Source organism: Elgaria multicarinata, chromosome 9, assembly GCF_023053635.1.
Source record: "Elgaria multicarinata webbii isolate HBS135686 ecotype San Diego chromosome 9, rElgMul1.1.pri, whole genome shotgun sequence".
Taxonomy (NCBI): Eukaryota; Metazoa; Chordata; class Lepidosauria; order Squamata; family Anguidae; genus Elgaria; species Elgaria multicarinata.
Window position 1 is genome coordinate 8,266,716 of NC_086179.1, and position 18,883 is coordinate 8,285,598.

Genomic DNA, 18,883 nt, shown 5'->3' on the forward strand with positions numbered 1-18,883 from the left:
ACCGCTGCTCTAGCTCAATGGTTCTGTGATTACTTCTGCGATTGGAATACGGGCATAGGGGTCAGCAAAGGAGAAGGAGGAGAGCCATGGCTTAGCAATACTACAAGAGAGAAGGATCTTGGGACTGTTGTAGATCACAACCTGAATATGAGCCAACAGTGTGATGTGGCTGCAAAAAAAAGCAAATGCTATTTTGGGCTGCATTAATAGAAGTATGGCTCCCAAATCGTGCAAAGTGCTGGTTCCCTTCTATTCAGCACTGGTTAGGCCTCATCTTGAGTAATGCGTCCAGTTCTGGACACCATACTTCAAGAAAGATGCAGACAAGCTGGAGCGTGTTCAGAGGAGGGCAGTGAGGATGATCAGGGGTCTGGAAACAAAGCCCTATGAGGAGAGACAGAAAGAACTGGGCATGTTTAGCCTTGAGAAGACTGAAGGGAGACATGATAGTCTTCAAATACTTGAAAAGTTGTCATGCAGAGGAGGGCCAGGATCTGTTCTCGATCATCCCAGAGCGCAGGACATGGAATCATGGGCTGAAGTTACAGGAAGCCAGATTCCGGCTGGACATCAAGAAAAACTTCCTGACTGTTAGAGCAGTACGACAATGGAACCAGTTCCCTAGGGAGGTGATGGGCTCTCCCACACTAGAGGCCTTCAAGAGGCAGCTGGACAACCATCTGTCAGGGATCCTTTAGGGTGGATTCCTGCATTGAGCAGGGGTTGGACTTGATGGCCTTGTGGGCCCCTTCCAACTCTGCTATTCTATGATTCTATATTAGAGAAGCCTGTGGACAGCTGAGTCCACAATGCTGGAGGAATAAAGGTTGCCGACAGCGATATAATGGGAAGCGGGGGCTGCAAGGTAGAGCAGAGCAAAGCGGCACATATTTCTTTAAAGACTAAAATTGAGTTGTTTGACATACGGACATCAGAATAATTGTCTTCTTTTGTGACAGCAGCTTCATCCTGACCCACATACGAGATTACGAAGGAAGAAATCGCCCTATAATTTGCAAACCGCATTTGCACATCCAGCAGATGGGGAAGAAAGTTGGGGGAAGGGAAGGAACCGGGCTCATATTTTTGGAATGTTTCACGCGGAAATGCTGCCCCTTCCAGAAAACCCCTGGGAGAGGCAGCAGCTCTGAGTCCTTTGTGATTAATCTCGGAGTCACGCTTTCAGAATGCGCACAGCTGTCGCATGTGTTAGCCACAAGCGCGGTGATGGATTGCTTCTCGTTTCGGATGCTCAGCCGCAGGAATTTCTTCTGCCGGGAAGAGGGAAGAAGTGCTTGGCCGTGGAGCGCAGACCTTGAATTCTTCTCACTCTTCACAGGTTGCGAGATAAAGGCGGGAAGAAAGGAACGGAGCTTTTCAGAATGGAAAGAAAACAACGAGGCGGCACCCCGAGACCTAGTGTGCACATACACACACACACACACACACACATATATTCAGTTGGTGTGAAATCTGGATTACTTTTGATGCTTCAGGTGTTTTGGCCTTGGTCAAGAAGGTGACCCCTCTCCATGTATCCCCGTGCAAAGCTGGAAGTCTTTCATATCGGTCGTTAATGATTGGTAATGAATGCTAAGCTTTGTAGAGCTGCTGTGCTCCTTAACGGGTTCCAACAAGCGACCGCCACAGCTCTGACACCCTGGAGCAGTTCGTCCATAGTGTGCTGCATAGTGTGGTGTAGTGGCTAGAGTGTTGGACTGGGAGTCGGGAGATCCGGGTTCTAGTCCCCACTCGGCCATGGAAACCCACTGGGTGACTTTGGGCCAGTCGCAGACTTTCAGCCCAGCCTACCTCACAGGGTTGCTGTTGTGAGAATAAAATGAAGAGGAGGGTGATTATTTATTTATTTATTTATTTATTACATTTATATACCGCCCCATAACCGAAGCTCTCTGGGCAGTTTACAAACTGGCCAGAGAGCGGTTGGCCTCCTTGTGTTCCTTGGAGGAAAAAAGGTGGGATCTAAATGCTAATAATAATAAGAAGAACAGAAAGAGTTGAACGTTCTTGGACATACATAGTAGATAGGTGCATTGGTCATATCAACATATGTGCGAAAAGAAGGAAACCCCATAAGGGAGTAAAAAATAAGCCAAAGGCAAGGACGGAACCAAGGAATCTTCTGCAATAATATTAGTAGTAAAAGGTTTATTAAAGTGCCAGGTGCTTGCGTTCTTCCTCAGGGCTTTATAACGTTTTGCAGTAACGTTATAAAGCCCTGAGGAAGAACGCAACCGCATTTGAAGCGCGTGGGCACCTGGCACTTTAATAAACCTTTTACTGCTAATATTATTGCAGAAGATTCCTTGGTTCCGCCCTTGCCTTTGGCTTATTTTTTACTCTCTTACACATCAACACATGGGCATGTAAATGAACACAGGGGCAGCAAAGGCAAGATGTTACTGGCTGCTGGATTGGCAGGGAGTTGGACTAGATGGCCTTTGAGTACCCTTCCAACTCTATATTCTATTAGATGCAGAGGAGGCTGGTGCTCCAGTTTCATTGGGGCAGCGAGTCCACTCTTGAGTTTCAGTCAGAACCAGTCACCGCTCTAAAAGGAGCTACCCAAGCTTGGATAGCTCCTTTAGAGTTTCAGCGGATTCGGACTGAAACCCAGACCTGATTTTTGCTGTGCTTGCAAACTCCCCTGGGGAATCTGGCCAGCCACGGCCAATAGAATACTGAACTAGTTGGGCTATTTCTGACCCAGTATGGGCTCTCTGTTCCATACTCCGCGCCACCCTCCAGTCTGTGCTGCTACTTCTGCCCTTTTCGTTCGGAGTGCTTCCGCCTTCTCCGTACACGCCATTTGTTAAACGCACGGGAGAATGGCGTGAAGACTCGTGTAGTTCTTGAACCAGCCTGGCCAAGCTGAGCTGTTCTCGTCTGCCTTCGCCTCCTTTCTCAGCGGTGCCACAGGAGGAGAAGGAAGACGCTGTCCCTTGGAAGTGCCTTAACTTCCCCGTTCCTGACTGCCGACGTGGTCATGCAAAGCGAAATAACCGTAATAATAAAAGGGAAGGACATGTGTTAACATCTCTCTTTCTAGGTCGAGCCGTGGATGTCTGTCTGGAGCTCCCTCAGGAAGCTGGTTCCATATGGTGGTTTAGATTTAAGTACACACTGTCTAGCACCATTTGAAATCAGTGTTCTTGGGGGAAGAATGGCTGCTGTTTCGCCAACACAGGAAACCACTTCGGCTTCAAGGCAAAGAAGATTTAAGGCTTCTGAGAAACGCTTGTGTGACAACCGCATTAAAAAGGATTTCTGGCCGGCATTTCACATATAGCTTCAGTAGCAAAGTTGAAAGGAGACCCAAAACACGATCTCCTTAGCGTAACCGCTCAAAAATGAATCTCCTCCGAGGACCTGGCTGCGGGAGGGAGGTTGAATCCTTCTCGGCTTCTGCCAGGCTGTCTGTTATATGATGGCGTGACCGCTCTCGTGGGGGCAGAACTTGGATTTCTCAGTGGAGGATGAGCGGGACGCCAAAGAGGATACCAAAGTGCTGGTATTAACATTTAAAGCCCTAAACGGCTTGGGGCCAGGCTATCTGAAGGAACGCCTCCTCCCATATGTACCTGCCCGGACCCTAAGGTCATCGTCAGGGGCCCTTCTCCGTGAGCCCCTGCCAAAGGAAGTGAGGCAGGTGGCTACCAAGAGGAGGGCCTTCTCTGCTGTGGCACCCCTGCTGTGGAATGAGCTCCCTAAGGAGGTTCACTTGGCACCTACTTTATTTATTTATTTATTTATTTATTTATTTATTTATTTATTTATTTATTTAAAGTATTTATATACCGCTCCCCATTGAAAAATGTCGGAGTGTTGTACAAGATAAAATGAAAATAAAAGCAGAATAAAACAGTTAAAACAAAATTTAAAAGAAGCAAAAACAGAGTTTCAAGGCTGCATATTAAGGAAAGGCTTCTTGGACTAAAGATGTTTTCAGGAGGCGCCGAAAGGAGTACAAGGTTGGACTCATTATATGCCTTTAGACGCCAGGTGAAGACCTTTTTATTCTCCCAACATTTTAACGGTCTATAAATAAATTTAAATTTGTAATTTTACATTGCTGCTATTTTGATCTGGTTGAGCTTTTGTATTGTATTTCATATTATGGTTTTATACTGTTGTTTTATACTTTGAATGGTTTTAATTTTTGTGAACCGCCCAGAGAGCTCCAGCTATTGGGCGGTATAGAAATACAATCAATCAATCAATGAATTTAGAATAGACCTATCTGGGCATGAGGACTTCCTCTGTGATGGATGCTTGCTTGACTATGCAAAATATACCTGCCTCCTTAGGCCTGCTATTTGTCACGGAGAACTCCCAATGTTAAGCTCAGCTGGGGGGGGGGGGGGACAGAGGAAGGAGTGGCATTTCTCCTTCCCTCCCCTGTCCCTTGGGTTGTTTGGCATTGGTTTTGTATTATGAATCCCCCTCCCAATTGAAATGCCAGCTCCAGGGTTGGCATAGCTCAGCAGCTAGTTTGAAAGTGGCTCTGGGAGGTGGGAGAGCCACGCCCTCTCTTGCCACGCCAACAGGCCCACCGCTGTCAGAGCAGTAAAGTCTGGAAGCTTCTGCAGGCACTGAGGGTGAGGAGGGATATCGGAGGGTGGACCTTGGAGGGGGAGATCTGGAATTTTTTAAGGCCCCTCCTATGGCTGTCATTACGATTTAAAAGCCCCGTGGTGGTGCTGCGTCAGTTTTACAACGCAACAGCCACCTCACAGCCACTGCAGGGTTTCCCCATAAAGCTGTGTGCTGAAAAAGTCAGGGATTTACCCCCACTTTTCCTGCCAGGGTGAGGTCACCACGGCTCTTCCGCCGTCCGTCCTCGCCCTGGCGTTGCACCGGGGGGGGGGCGTGTTCCTGGGTGGAAGGCGACCTGCAATTGGCCACCAGAAAGCCTGCGTTGCCTCCCCCAGTGAGGATTACTCTCCGCCATCCCGCAGCAGCGATACCGTGGGGTTTGGCAGCAGAGCGCTGCCAACGCAGCGCTGTGGCAGCCTGGTCTAGGATTGCAGTGCTAGTTAGTTGCAGACAAATGTTTTGAGCTGCAGAAAGATACGCTGCTGTTGTGCGGAATAGTAAGAATCTTATTGTTAGCTTGCAAGCAAAAGCACAGTCCGAAGATTATTGTAAGGAAGCTTTAATTAGTTTTCAGAATAGAATTAGTTTTCAGAATAGAATTAGTTTTCAGAATAGCTTTCTCCATGCATAAAATCGAATGTGCTGCAGCAATTCAAAGGAAGTTGAATTGACAAGTGTAAAAGCACTCGTGCCTCAGCTTTGTCAGTTGTACGCAGCAGCGTATCGAGACTTACCAGTGTTTAATTCCACCACTGAATCTACTTTTCATTTCAGATGTTGGGGGAACAAAGGTTCCATTGTATTCGTCTAATTAAACTGCTCTATTTCCTAATTCGTGTTTTACGAAAAAATCTGATGCGTTTGAGATTTGCGGTGTACATTACATTATCGTTGTCTGCCTCTACAGATCCCAGGTAGCCCCTTTAGAAGATGACTGATTTCTTCTGGTGTTCAGAGTCTATTCCTCTTTCTAGCACCATTTGAAATCGGTTATAGTGATTGGGGAATATCACCGCAGCAGCAGACTCAAAGTTGGATGGAACATGGCTAAAAAGTAATTGTGTGTTCCAGTGGTTAGAGCTGGAACTTGTAGCACTTTGGTTAAAGTCTAACCTCTACAATCGACTTGTTTGAAACGGTGGGTGGGTGGGTGGGCTGGAACTGGGCCACACCGTTTTTCATCTGTAAAGTGGGAATAGAAGCAGCCTACCTCACAGGGCTGTTGTGAGGGCAAATACAATAAAGAGTGTGATGCACTTTGCAGTTACTTTTTCTTCTGTGTGGTGTTTGTGTGTGTGTGTGTATAGAAAGAGACATTTCTCATTACAGCAAAGAAACTGACAAAAACAAGGAACTCAAGGTCATTCTCCTTGAGTTCTCAAAGAGAAAAGGATGGTGTGGAATACCCATTGCTGGAAGAATCTCTCCTGCCTCATTTCAAAAAGGGATTTTTGAATATTTTGTGCTGGCTTCGCTCCTTGCAAGAACCTGCATGTACAATGGAGACTCCTTCTTTGCCACATTATTATTATTATTATTATTATTATTATTATTATTATTTACATTTATATACCACCACATAGCCGAAGCTCTCTGGGCGGTTTACAAAGATTAAAACACGGAACATTAAAAACAAATATACAAAATTTAAAACCAGAAAAAGCAAAAACAGATTATATACAATATCTATCTAACATAGCAAGATGCAATCCGCCCTGACTACCTGGCATTATTGTACCACTGAGTTCTATCCACTATTCAGAGAAGTTAAATTGTGCAAAACTACAATTTATTGTCATAGGAACAACAGATGCTTCACTACATTCATCTTTAAGAACAGGAGCGGTGGGTGTTGAATGAAACACCTAGGGCCATGGGGTAGTATAATCTCAAACGTCCAGAACTAGCTGATGTCCTCCAGATGTTTTGGGATGATAGGAACTGTTGTCCACAGCATTACAAGGGCACCAGGACATTCAATGCACGTTTAGACAAAAAGGGCCTACAACTCCAACCATGCGGGGGTGGGTGGGTTATAGGCCCTTTTTACATTTAAAGGTGCATAGAATCATAGACTAGTGGAGTTGGAAGGGGCCTATAAGGCCATTGAGTCCAACCCCCTGCTCATTGCAGGAATCCACCTTAAAGCATCCCTGAGAGATGGCTGTCCAGCTGCTTCTTGAAGGCCTCTAGTGTGGGAGTGCCCACAACCTTCCTAGGTCATTGGTTCCATTGTTGTACCGCTCTAACAGGAAGTTTTTCCTGATGTCCAGCCAGAATCTGGATTCCTGTAACTTGAGCTCATTATTCGTGTCCTGCACTCTGGGATGATCGAGCATAGAATTGTGCCTTTAGTCTTCTATTAAAGAGTAACAAAGCCTGTCTTGAGCCAGCGAGTTGGAACCATTGCATATTAGGCTGAAGATTGCATTTTAAAATGAGCACCCTAGGCTGGCTTGCGCAGGTTAAACCCTTAAGAGCCCTAGCATGCTGGCTCATATCAGGTGAGACCATTATTTCTCCATCTAGGGTGGCCCATTATGGTCTACTCTGCTGCAACGGTTCTACAGGAGCTTTCCTGTCACCCACTAGCTGGCCCTTTTTAACTGGACCTAACAAGGATGGGACATGTACACAAATCAAGTTTCTCAGGGATTATGGTCTCTGTCCCCAGAGGCAAAGGATTAAATCCTTTGAGCGTATGCTGCCCTCTGGTGTTCATATTTCATGCCACATCCAGAGTGTCTTTAGAACAGGAATGGTCATCTTAGATGTTTTAGCCTATATAATAACTGCCATTGGTCCTAGTCAGCATAGCCAATAGTAAGGGATGATGGGAGTCGTAGGCAAAAACATATGGAGGGCCACAAGCTGGCCAGCTTTGCTTTAGAGAGATCTGGCCTTGCTAAATCATGCTTACAAGCAGCGTGTTCAAAAACAAAACCACAGTGCTCCATGTAGTTTGCATCTGCAATGCAAAAATGGTCTAAATCGGGCACAGTTGTACAGAAACCAACTTGCGCTGCTGTCTGAACCAGATCCGGTGTAGGTTTCAGCCACAACCTGCGTACTTCCTTTATGTTATTCTAAACATAGAACGGGGAATGAATAATTTGTGGCCCTCTGGATGTCACGGCCACATCTAGCCAGCAGAGCCAATGGTGAGGCATGATGGGAGTTGTAGGCCATAACAGCCGGAAGGCCACAAGTTGTCCACCCCTGGCATAGAGAGACTTGTGTGGCCCTGAAGGTGTTGACTTTGGAAAAGAAGTAGGCAAAAATTTGGAAGAAGCTGGGCATGTTGCTGGTATTTGGCCTGGTGTGTTGTCTGGAACATAACAGCCATGAAGGGGCCATCTAGTCCAGGATGTATGTATGTATGTTTGTTTGTTTGTTTATTGCACTTTTATACCGCCCAATAGCCGAAGCTATCTGGGCGGTTCACAAAAATTAGAATCATAGAATCAGAATAGCAGAATTGGAAGGGGCCTACAAGGCCATCGAGTCCAACCCCCTGCTCAATGCAGGAATCCTTCCTAAAGCATCCCTGACAGATGGTTGTCCAGCTGCCTCTTGAAGGCCTCTAGTGTGGGAGAGCCCACAACCTCCCTAGGTAACTGATTCCATTGTCGTACTGCTCTAACAGTCAGGAAGTTTTTCCTGATGTCCAGCTGGAATCTGGCTTCCTTTAACTTGAGCCCGTTATTCCGTGTCCTGCACTGTGGGAGGATCAAGAAGAGATCCTGGCCCTCCTCTGTGTGACAACCTTTTAAGTATTTGAAGAGAGCTATCCTGTCTCCCCTCCGTCTTCTCTTCTCCAGGCTAAACATGCCCAGTTCTTTCAGTCTCTCTTCATAGGGCTTTGTTTCCAGACCCCTGATCATCCTGGTTGCCCTCCTCTGAACACGCTCCAGCTTGTCTGCGTCCTTCTTGAATTGTGGAGCCCTGAACTGGACGCAATACTCTAGATGAGGCCTAACCAGGGCCGAAAAGTATAAAACATTCAAAGTATAAAACAAACCGTATAAAAACATGATATAAAATACAATATAAAAGCAATACTATCAGTCAGTTCCTTTATTGTTTGTAGCCAATGGCCATTACAATGTCATATAAACCATTAAAACATTAGTCTAATTGAGACAGTTAAACCGTTAAAACAAGTTAAAACATTAAAACTAAACAAGACCTCAGATAGCTGCCTTCATCTTAAGTCAGTAGAGTATACCCTTTATGATATCAGCCGTAACTGGGATCAAGGTCTAGGCCCGCGACAAAAGCACTTCTTAGCTTCGATGCTGCTAAAGCGAATAGAGCCACCCTATAACTCACTGAGTTATCCGTATCTGCCAACAGCCACCTGATTTTTAAAATCCTCTGGGTGTCCTTCCATGAAGTTTTGAAAAGGGAGGATAAATTTAATCCGTGGTAATCTGTAGAGGCGACAGTGTAGGACATAGTGAACCATGTCCTCCACCTGGCCCGCACCACATACACATAGCCGTTCACTTGCAGGACGATTACCATATCTCCCCTTCAAGAATTCTGTAGGCATCAATTGAAATCTTAATTGTGTGAAGGCTCGCCTAACAGGAAAAAATGTTAATTCTTTAAGATAGGTAGCCATCTTATGATCCAACTTAAACTTAGAATACCAGGTGGTCAGCTTGCAATTCTTCACATATTCTAGGTCCTCCCTAGTATCCTTACTGAATATTAAGTCACAAATTTGACGGTTGGATAGATCATGTAGAGTTGCGGCCAAGGGAGGTGAATAACTGAGCATCAGACTTCTCCCAATGCATGCCCAACCATCCCTATCCTGTAGATCCAAGAAACACATCTTTGCCAGATGTTGATCAGGCATCTGGGAGAGCTTTTTCGCATACAGAATAACGGATTTATGTACGCGAGTTCTCCAAGAGGGGAGGCTTATTTCTGTTTATAAAAGCAATATATTTAGATAATAGCCATATAAGAGCATACAATATAAAAGCAATATATTCCATAAAAGCCAAGTAAGAGCATAACAACTGCAATGCTGGATCAGACCAAGGGTCCATCTAGTCCAGAACTCTGTTCACACGTTGGCCAACCAGCTGTCGACCAGGAACCAACGAAGCAGCACACAGGTGGCAACCGCACCCTCCCACCCATGTTCCCCAGCAACTGGTGTACATAGGCTTGCTGCCTTTGGGGAAGTCTCCATGTGCACAAAGCACATGAAGAAAACCATTCACGCTCTCCTACCCACTAAAGTTACCCCTGCCTTATCCTGACCTCTAGTGCAGCCTTGTAAATAAATACGCCTATAAACCTTTAATAGCCTGCTTATCGACGGGACATAATCCCAAATGTCAGCAAGACTCACTTGTGTTTGCTGGGACTAATCCTATGCATGGTTGACTCGGAAGTAAATCTTACTTCATTCAGTGGGAGTAATCTGCCTAATCGCCACCCGATACGCCTGCAGCTGTGGCCAGGCGGAAGCAGGAAATTCTAGGAGCCCCGATTCTAGGCGCCTGCCACGACACAGGCTCTGAACAACAGACCCGGCCGGGGCTACTCCCTGCTCAAGCCAAGCACCACCGCTTGATACGCCTGAGGCAAGGGATAAAACCCACCTTCCTCCAAACTATGTGGAGAAAGGGGTTAAATGGAGAAGGATTTTAATATATGAAATAAAACATTGTGAGTTATACGTGCTGAGGTGAATGATTGTCAGAGTGGGTGTTATATGTGTAAACTTAAGATGATAAATGCCAAACAGACACGTGGGATTTTTGTGGTAGTTTAAAAACAAAACAATCCAAATTTATTTTTAAAAGTTCACAAGCTTTGTTTCAAATAACAACATTTAAAACCTTTTTGAAACCTTTCATACAATCCTGTCACTCATTCACATTCGCGCTTTCCTTTTTCTCACACAATCACTCCTGAACTTTCTTTATTCTCAGTATTGATTAATATACTTCCACTACGTGCACACCACACTCTAAAGACACCACTCACTACACTGACTCTCAAATTTCCCAGAACTTAAGTACCATAAACACAGAGAGCACTACAGACTCTAAGAGTCCCTAACAAGTCCCCCACAATCCCCTCCGTCCTTCCCTTATATATCACTCCTCCCCCTCCCAAGACATTCTAACTCCGCCCACTCAGGCCAACATTCTAAAAACCACAGACTTACAAACTGCAGACATACATTTGGAATTGACTTGTGGGGTGTAACGCCACAGAGCCCACAACAACCATTTCTTCTCACTGCATCACCTGAAGTGCATTTAAATACAAAACTCTTCAAGCACCTCCCTGTGGCTGCAGTCTATTCATGTGAAATGTTCTACACATGCTAACAGTGCGGCGTAGTGGCTAAAGTGTCGGACTGGGAGTCGGGAGATCTGGGTTCTAGTCCCCGCTCGGCCATGGAAACCCACTGGGTGACGTTGTGCCAGTCACAGCCTCTCAGCCCAACCCACATCGCAGGGTTGTTGTTGTGAGAATAAAATGGAGAGGAGGAGGAGGAGGATTATGTACGTCATCTTGGGTTCCTTGGAGGAGAAAAGGCAGGATAGGAATGCAATGAAATAAATAAATAAACATAGTACAAATAATATGGAGGCAAGAGGGCCGTGGGGCAACAGCAGGTATCAATCTGCACACCAAATTAGGCAGAGGTGATTGGCAACGTGGCCTCCCAATCCCAGAAATCAAACCCCTGCTCCTTATGTACAGGAAACCCACATTCGTTTCATTCCATTTCTGCCTTTCCACAGTGGTGTACAGGTAAATTTTGAAGTGTAGGCGCTCACCATGACATTCCCTATTACCACGACTCCCAAGGACCACTTGAGGCCTTCAAGAGACAGCTGGACAACCATGTGTCAGGGATGCTTTAGGGTGGATTCCTACATTGAGCAGGGGGTTGGACTCGATGGCCTTATAGGCCCCTTCCAGCTCTGCTATTCTATGATTCTATGACAGCCCAATATTTCAGGCAGCTGGGTTGAGCCACAGCAACAAACCAATTCCAGCAGTTTTCATCTCCACCAGGCGTAGGTCTTGAAAATCTGGTGGGCCTTCGTTGCCTATTCAAGACTGAGCCACCCGCAAAGTACTTTGCATGACAGCAAGGAACAATATAGTGTGGGGAAATCCATCCCCCTACATGGCATCTGACCTCAGAGGGAACAGGAAATTCTGATGACAGGAGCATCCCTGCTAAGGAAAGACGTGGCTTGAGCTGTATCCCTGTGAGCCAGTGGAGGCTGGTGGCTCCGATGTCAATGCAGAATTCTTAAGTTCTGCTTGGCACCTTGAATCGCTCCTTTAGAGTTCTGGGAGCTTTTCTTGACGTCTTCTTTGCCCCGGGGTAGCGCCAATTCTGTGCAGTGTCGGTTACATGATGCAGCCACAGATTCAAAGCCACCCCGGGCAAAGAGCTGAAGATGCGCGGGTGGAAAATCGTGGACTTACCCTGACTTTTCCAGCCAGAGTGAGGGCAGCCCAGCTCTTCCAACGGTCTGTCCTTGCTCGGACGTTGCTCCAGGAGCGTTCCTGGTGGATGGCGACCCCTAATTGGTCGCCGTCCACCCAGGCAAAAGGCAGGGGGCAAGCCAGTGAGCAGAATGGAGGCTGGAATGCCCTGCACTGCCTTGCCATGTGGGGAGGAGTTTATTTTCTTCCCTCGAGGTGCTGCCTCCTCCTTCTCCAAAAATAAATTATTTTCTCTCCACACACACACACCAGCCAAACTGCTGTCACCCTTGGTGCCTACCCTTCCTCGCCCTAGTCTCGGGGAGGGAGGGATGACTGCTGTAAACTCCGTGTTTGTTCCTTGGCATGGGGATTATCTGGTGCAACCCCGCAGGAGCGAAAGCGCGGGGTTTGGGGGGAACTCAGTGCCATGAAGATAGCCCCCTACGTGAAACCCGGAGCAGATTCACTGCCCCAGTGACATCGGAGCTACCCTGTTGTGAGCCCTGCTTCTGCTACACCGCTGCCTCTTCATCTCCTTTATGTCACTCTGAGCAAGATAAGATCATAGCATGCCACCCTGGGTCCTGTCCATCTAATTCAGCACTGTCTACACCAGGTTTAGGGAACAAGTATCTCTTCAAGCTGTTGCTGGACTACAATTCCCATCAGCCCTAGCCAGCACAGCCAATGGTGAGGGATGATGGGAATTGATGTCACCAGATCCACATATCTGGTCCACGCTCACTGGCAGCAGCTTTTCAAGGTTTATTTATTTATTTATTTATTACATTTCTCTACCGCCCAATAGCCGGAGCTCTCTGGGCAGTTCACAAAAATTAAAAACATTCAAAGTATAAAACAACAGTATAAAACCATAATATAAAATACAATATAAAAGCTCAACCAGATAAAAACAGTAGCAATGCAAAATTACAAATTTAAAACACCAAGTTAACATTTATTTATAGACTGTTAAAATTCTGGGAGAATAAAAAGGTCTTCACCTGGCGTCTAAAAGCATATAATGTAGGTGCCAAGCAAACCTCCTTAGGGAGCTCATTCCGCAGCCGGGGTGCCACAGCAGAGAAGGCCCTCCTCCTAGTAGCCACCTGTCTCACTTCCTTTGGCAGGGGCTCGCGGAGAAGGACCCCTGAGGATGACCTTAGTGTCCGGGCAGGTACATATAGAGGAGGCGTTCCTTCAGATAACCTGGCCCCAAGCCGTTTAGGGCTTTAAATATTAATACCAGCACTTTGAATCTGGCCCGGACCTGGACTGGCAGCCAATGAAGCTGGAAAAGGACTGGCGTGATGTGGTCTCATCAGCCAGTCCCTGTTAGTCACCGTGCTGCCCTGTTTTGTACCAGTTGAAGTTTCCGGACTGTTTTCAAAGGCAGCCCCACGTATAACGCATTGCAGTAATCTAAACGAGAGGTTATCAGGGCATGGATAACTGTAGCTAGGCTAGGTTTCAGCTGTGAATCTTTCCAGGTCTACCTGGGGAGGCCAGGATTTGAACCTGGGGTGGGGAGGTTGTCTGCATGCAAAACTCCGTCACTTCTTGCAGCACACTGAATGTTTCAGATGTGCGCAACAATACTTTCGATAATTAGAAAAGAAAAGAAAAAACCCAAACGTGCTAGATACAGTCTTTGGACACACGAGGGCACCAGAGCTTTACAAAAATGTGCATTTTATACCAGCCTTCCCCAAATTGGTGTCCTCCAGATATTTTGGACTTCAAACCAAAGATCAGGAATCCTAAGAGTTGTGGTCCAAACCATCTGAAGGGAAAACGACATGGCAACCTGCCACGTGGTGCGGGTAGTTTGATAACTATACCAATCGTGTGAGCGGCACCTGTGGTGGCAGGGGAAAAGCCATACTGTCCTGTTTTTACCTGCTGATTGTCTGAACACGGCCTAAAGGCTTCTCCACTAAAACAACCTTCCCCAACCTGGTACCATCCAACTGTCCTGTACTTCAACTCCCATCAGCCCCAGCCGGCACGACCAATTTCAGCAATCCAGGGAGTTGTAGTTCAAACACCAGGTAGGGATGGTGCAGACTCTCCTTGATTGAGCTGGACCCTCACCCCACAAACTACAAATATTTGGGATGTAAACCTCACTTGCCTGAATCAGAAGATTTTTCTGTCTAAATATCCATAGGATTGCACTCTTAGGTAGCTGCCTGCTCCTGAGTCAGACCCAGCTTGCTCAGGATCAAACTAGATGTGAAGTTAAAAACATATATAGGGTGACCCTATGGAAAGGAGGACAGGGCTCCTGTATCTTTAACAGTTGCATAGAAAAGAGAATTTCAGCAGGGGTTATTTGTGTGCATGCAGCACCTGGTGAAATTCCCTCTTCATTGCACAACAGTTAAAGCTGCAGGAGCCCTGCCTAGCATGGCCAGATACAAAAGAGGGCAGGGCTCCTGCAGCTTTAACTGTTGTGTAATGAAGAGGGAATTTCACCAGGTGCTGCATGCACACAAATGACCCCTGCTGAAATTCCCTTTCCAATGCAACTATTAAACATACAGGAGCCCTGTCCTCCTTTCCATAGGGTCACCCTAAGATCATGCGGCAATAGAATGGTTGGGGGCGGCGGGTGTTGTGGAGAGAGAAGTTTCAGCCTGTGATAATTTCAATGAGGGATAAACGGAAGTCTTTCGGCATTGCCAGAGAGTTTTAAGGTAGAAGATTAGAGCAAGGTGTGGGGGGTGAATAGGGTGACCATATGAAAAGGAGGACAGGGCTCCTGTATCTTTAACAGTAGCATAGAAAAGGGAATTGCAGCAGGTGTCATTTGTATATACGGAGAACCTGGTGAAATTCCCTCTTCATCACAACAGTTAAAGCTGCAGGAGCTATACTGCAGCTATACTGTGACCAGATTTAAAAGAGGGCAGGGCACCTGCAGCTTTAACTGTTGTGATGAAGAGGGAATTTCACCAGGTTCGCCATATATACAAATGACACCTGCTGAAATTCCCTTTTCTATGCAACTGCTAAAGATACAGGAGCCCTGTCCTCCTTTTCATATGGTCAGCCTAGGGATGGAAGAAAGTGGATGGAGAGGCATAAAGAGCAAAAGCCAAGGGTTTTTGGAGTTTGGAATGGAGTGGAATATTAGGAAAAAGGGAGGAAAAGAGCATAAATGGACCACTTAGAAGAAAAATGGATGATATTGCAAAGATTTAACTTCTTTGTATCTGCTAACTTATGAAGTGATGGAGAGTTCTGTTGAGTTCTTTCTCTGGGAAAGAAGGGGAGACAGAGGGGTGGAAAAGGGTGCGGCGGGTTGAAAGCGTGAGGGCCGCCCCCCACCCCATGGAAAGATTCCTCTTTCCTCTGTAAAATCCATGGATTTGGGTTGCTCTTTTCATCTCTCCTCTCATGATTTAAAAATCAGGATTTAAGTATTTAAAAATACTTCTTCAGAGATTGCTTTTGAGATGCTGGAAAATGGATTTTTCAGTGTCATTAAGGGAAGGAAGAATACAATGGGATCCTGTTTCCTTCCTGATGGGACAAAAGGGTGGTAATTGCTGCGGAGCATTTTTGCATCAATATCTCAGGTTATCAAAGGTCCAGGTGTGCCAAAGAGCCAGAGGGATTTGAGTAATTCTCTTAAAGAAAGGTGACAAAAGAGTCATGCAGGCACGCTTGCTACGCATCTTTAAAAGGGTGTTGAATTCTTAATTTTTCCTTAAACAGGAAGATTAGCATAAACTAATTCTTGGTGAGGGCCTCTATGGTTGTCCTAAGGCAAGATCTGAAATCTGCAAGTGCTAACGATGGAGGAATTAAGACAATCAGAGCACAATGCTGGCCAGAAATTTCTTTGCAAGACGTTTGCAGCTTCACCTGGGACATGCAAGGCCTCAATATCCTAATGCAGAGCTTTCCAAACTTTTCATGTTGGTGACACACCTTTTAGCCATGCATTATTTCGTGACACAGTAATTCAGTTTTACTAGCAAACCGGAGGTTAAACTAACCCCTTATAAGAGATACGGACACATGCATAAATTGTAATAACGAAATGTATGGGGATGCAACATATCTCGTGAAAACCTTTCATTTATATTTTTTTAAATATATGATTTGCAAGATAATAACATACATTTCCAAGACTTTTCACATTGAACCAATTTTGTCGAGCGGCAATCGAGCTGCGGTTGAGACAGTGTTCTATCAAAAAACTGGACCCATGGAATTTCTCGAATGTGTCACTTCAGGTGCAGCCGCGTCACCGGAAGTGACGCGGAATCAGCTGTTTTGACCCGATTATGCATACTGCGACTGTGGTGTGCATACACGGATACGACGGAAGGGGAATATACTAGTGCACCATACTAATCGGCACCTTTGCTGCGTAAAAATACATGCAAGTTGGTATTGCTTATTTCACATAGACTCAGAGGTTTCTCGTTACGTTCGCGTGACACACCTACACACTGCAGCTGACACACTAACGTGTTGCGACACACAGTTTGGAAAGCTCTGTCCTAATGGATCCTCCTTTTCTGCTCTTCTCCAAGACCAATAAACATGTGTCCCTTTCCAGATACGGGCCCACTCTTCCCAAAAGAGCAACATTTGGGGGTGCCTAGTGACATACATTTGGCTGAAAGTCACTGACTGGCCCAAAGTCACCCATTGAGTTTCTTGGCCAAGGGAAGACGAGAACCCAGGGTCTTCCCCACTCCCAGTCCAACATGCTAAACACTCCACTACACCACACACACACACACACACACAGAGTAAATTATTTCTGTTGCTTACGTAGCCAAAATGGCACTTTCCGTGCACAAGAGAGAGGTATTAACAGGGTTGGGGTAACCCTGAAATTTGCAGAAGATCAAAAAATATTAATGGGGGGAAACCTAAAGTGGGGATCCTCAACCCCCAAAACAGCCAGATGAGGACTGTGTGCATTCACTGGCCACAGAATGCTAACTGACTGAATTTTGGGGGGTGGGGTGATATGGAAAATCAGGGAGAATGGAATGGGGTTGCTGGAATCCTGAACAAGGAGTATCCCACAAAGCAACATTATTTGCAGGTCCCATTTGTTACTACTACCATCATTTAAAGCAGTGGTCTTCAACTCGTGAGTCGCAAGTCAAAAGTGGGGCATGAAGTCAGTCCAGATGGGTCGCGGCTAAGCTGTTGCAATCATGTTGGGCGTGGAGAAAACTGTGAAAGTGGCTCCCCATGTTGCAGGTTGGGGGGTCCAAGGTGGGTCTCAGGTGTGGACCAGTTGTAGACCCCTGATTTAGAGGGGAGGCAGTTTTCTTGCTGGTGCCAAGACCTCAGACCTCCTTCTCCATTGTTGAAAGTTGCACTCATAACCCCAAGAAAAGTCATAGAATCATAGAATAGCAGAGTTGGAAGGGGCCTACAAGGCCATTGAGTCCAACCCCCTGCTCAATGCAGGAATCCACCCTAAAGCATCCCTGACAGATGGTTGTCCAGCTGCCTCTTGAAGGCCTCTAGTGTGGGAGAGCCCATCACCTCCCTAGGGAACTGGTTCCATTGTCGTACTGCTCTAACAGTCAGGAAGTTTTTCCTGATGTCCAGCTGGAATCTGGCTTCCTTTAACTTGAGGCCGTTATTCTGTGTCCTGCACTCTGGGAGGATCAAGAAGAGATCTTGGCCCTCCTCCGTGTGACATCCTTTTAAGTATTTGAAGAGTGCTATCATGTCTCCCCTCCATCTTCTCTTCTCCAGGCTAAACATGCCCAGTTCTTTCAGTCTCTCTTCATAGGGACATAGTCTTACACTTCTGCAGGCTTGCTAGAGAATCAATACCTCAACAATGTAAATGAGATGGCTATGGTAAAAGTAGGAGCAGTATCAAACAGTTGAGATTGGAAGATACTCAATTGGCATACTCTGCAAGGGCACCTCCCAATGGTCACGGAAAACTCTGTTATGAATGCAAGCCAGCTGGAGTGTCCTCCTTTTCATCTTTGGCTTTTTCTTATTTTTGCAGGACTTGTCAGTCGTGGATCCTTCTTGTCTTGGTCAGAGCATTCTGTTAGAGGCTACAATACTCAAGTTGGTTCCTATTTCCCAGTTCATTATATCATCGACCAAGAAAGAGATCTCAGGGTTGTGGTGGCTTGATGAAAATGTGGACCCAGTGTGTGGCTGGTGTTAAAAAAAAAAGGCAAACTCCATGTTAGGCGTAATTAGGAAAGGAACCGAGAATAAAACTGCCAGTATCATACTGCCTTTATACAAATCTATGGTGTGACCACACTTGCGGTTTCCTGGTCGACAGCTGGTTGGCTACTATGTGAATAAAGTGCTGGACTAGATGGACCCTTGGTCTGATCCAGCAGGGCTCTTCTGATGTTATCTGGGCTCATCACACATTTAATGTGCATTGTGCAAAAACAATGATTTCAATAGTAAGGAATTGTTTATCTTGAAGGGGATACTTCCTCCAGTCATGGACATATATAGAATCATAGAATAGCAGAGTTGGAAGGGGCCTACAAGGCCATCGAGCCCAACCCCCTGCTCAATGCAGGAATCCACCCTAAAGCATCCCCGACAGATGGTTGTCCAGCTGCCTCTTGAAGGCCTCTAGTGTGGGAGAGGCCACAACCATATGATATAAGGTAATCCAAACCGTGTGGGGGCTGCAGGTGAACATTCCACAGGCCGTCCCTTTTTGGAATCTTAGTGCTGACCGTTATATATTGTTTTTATGCTGTATGGATTTCTTGATTGTTTTAGATTTTTAAATTGCTTTTAGCAT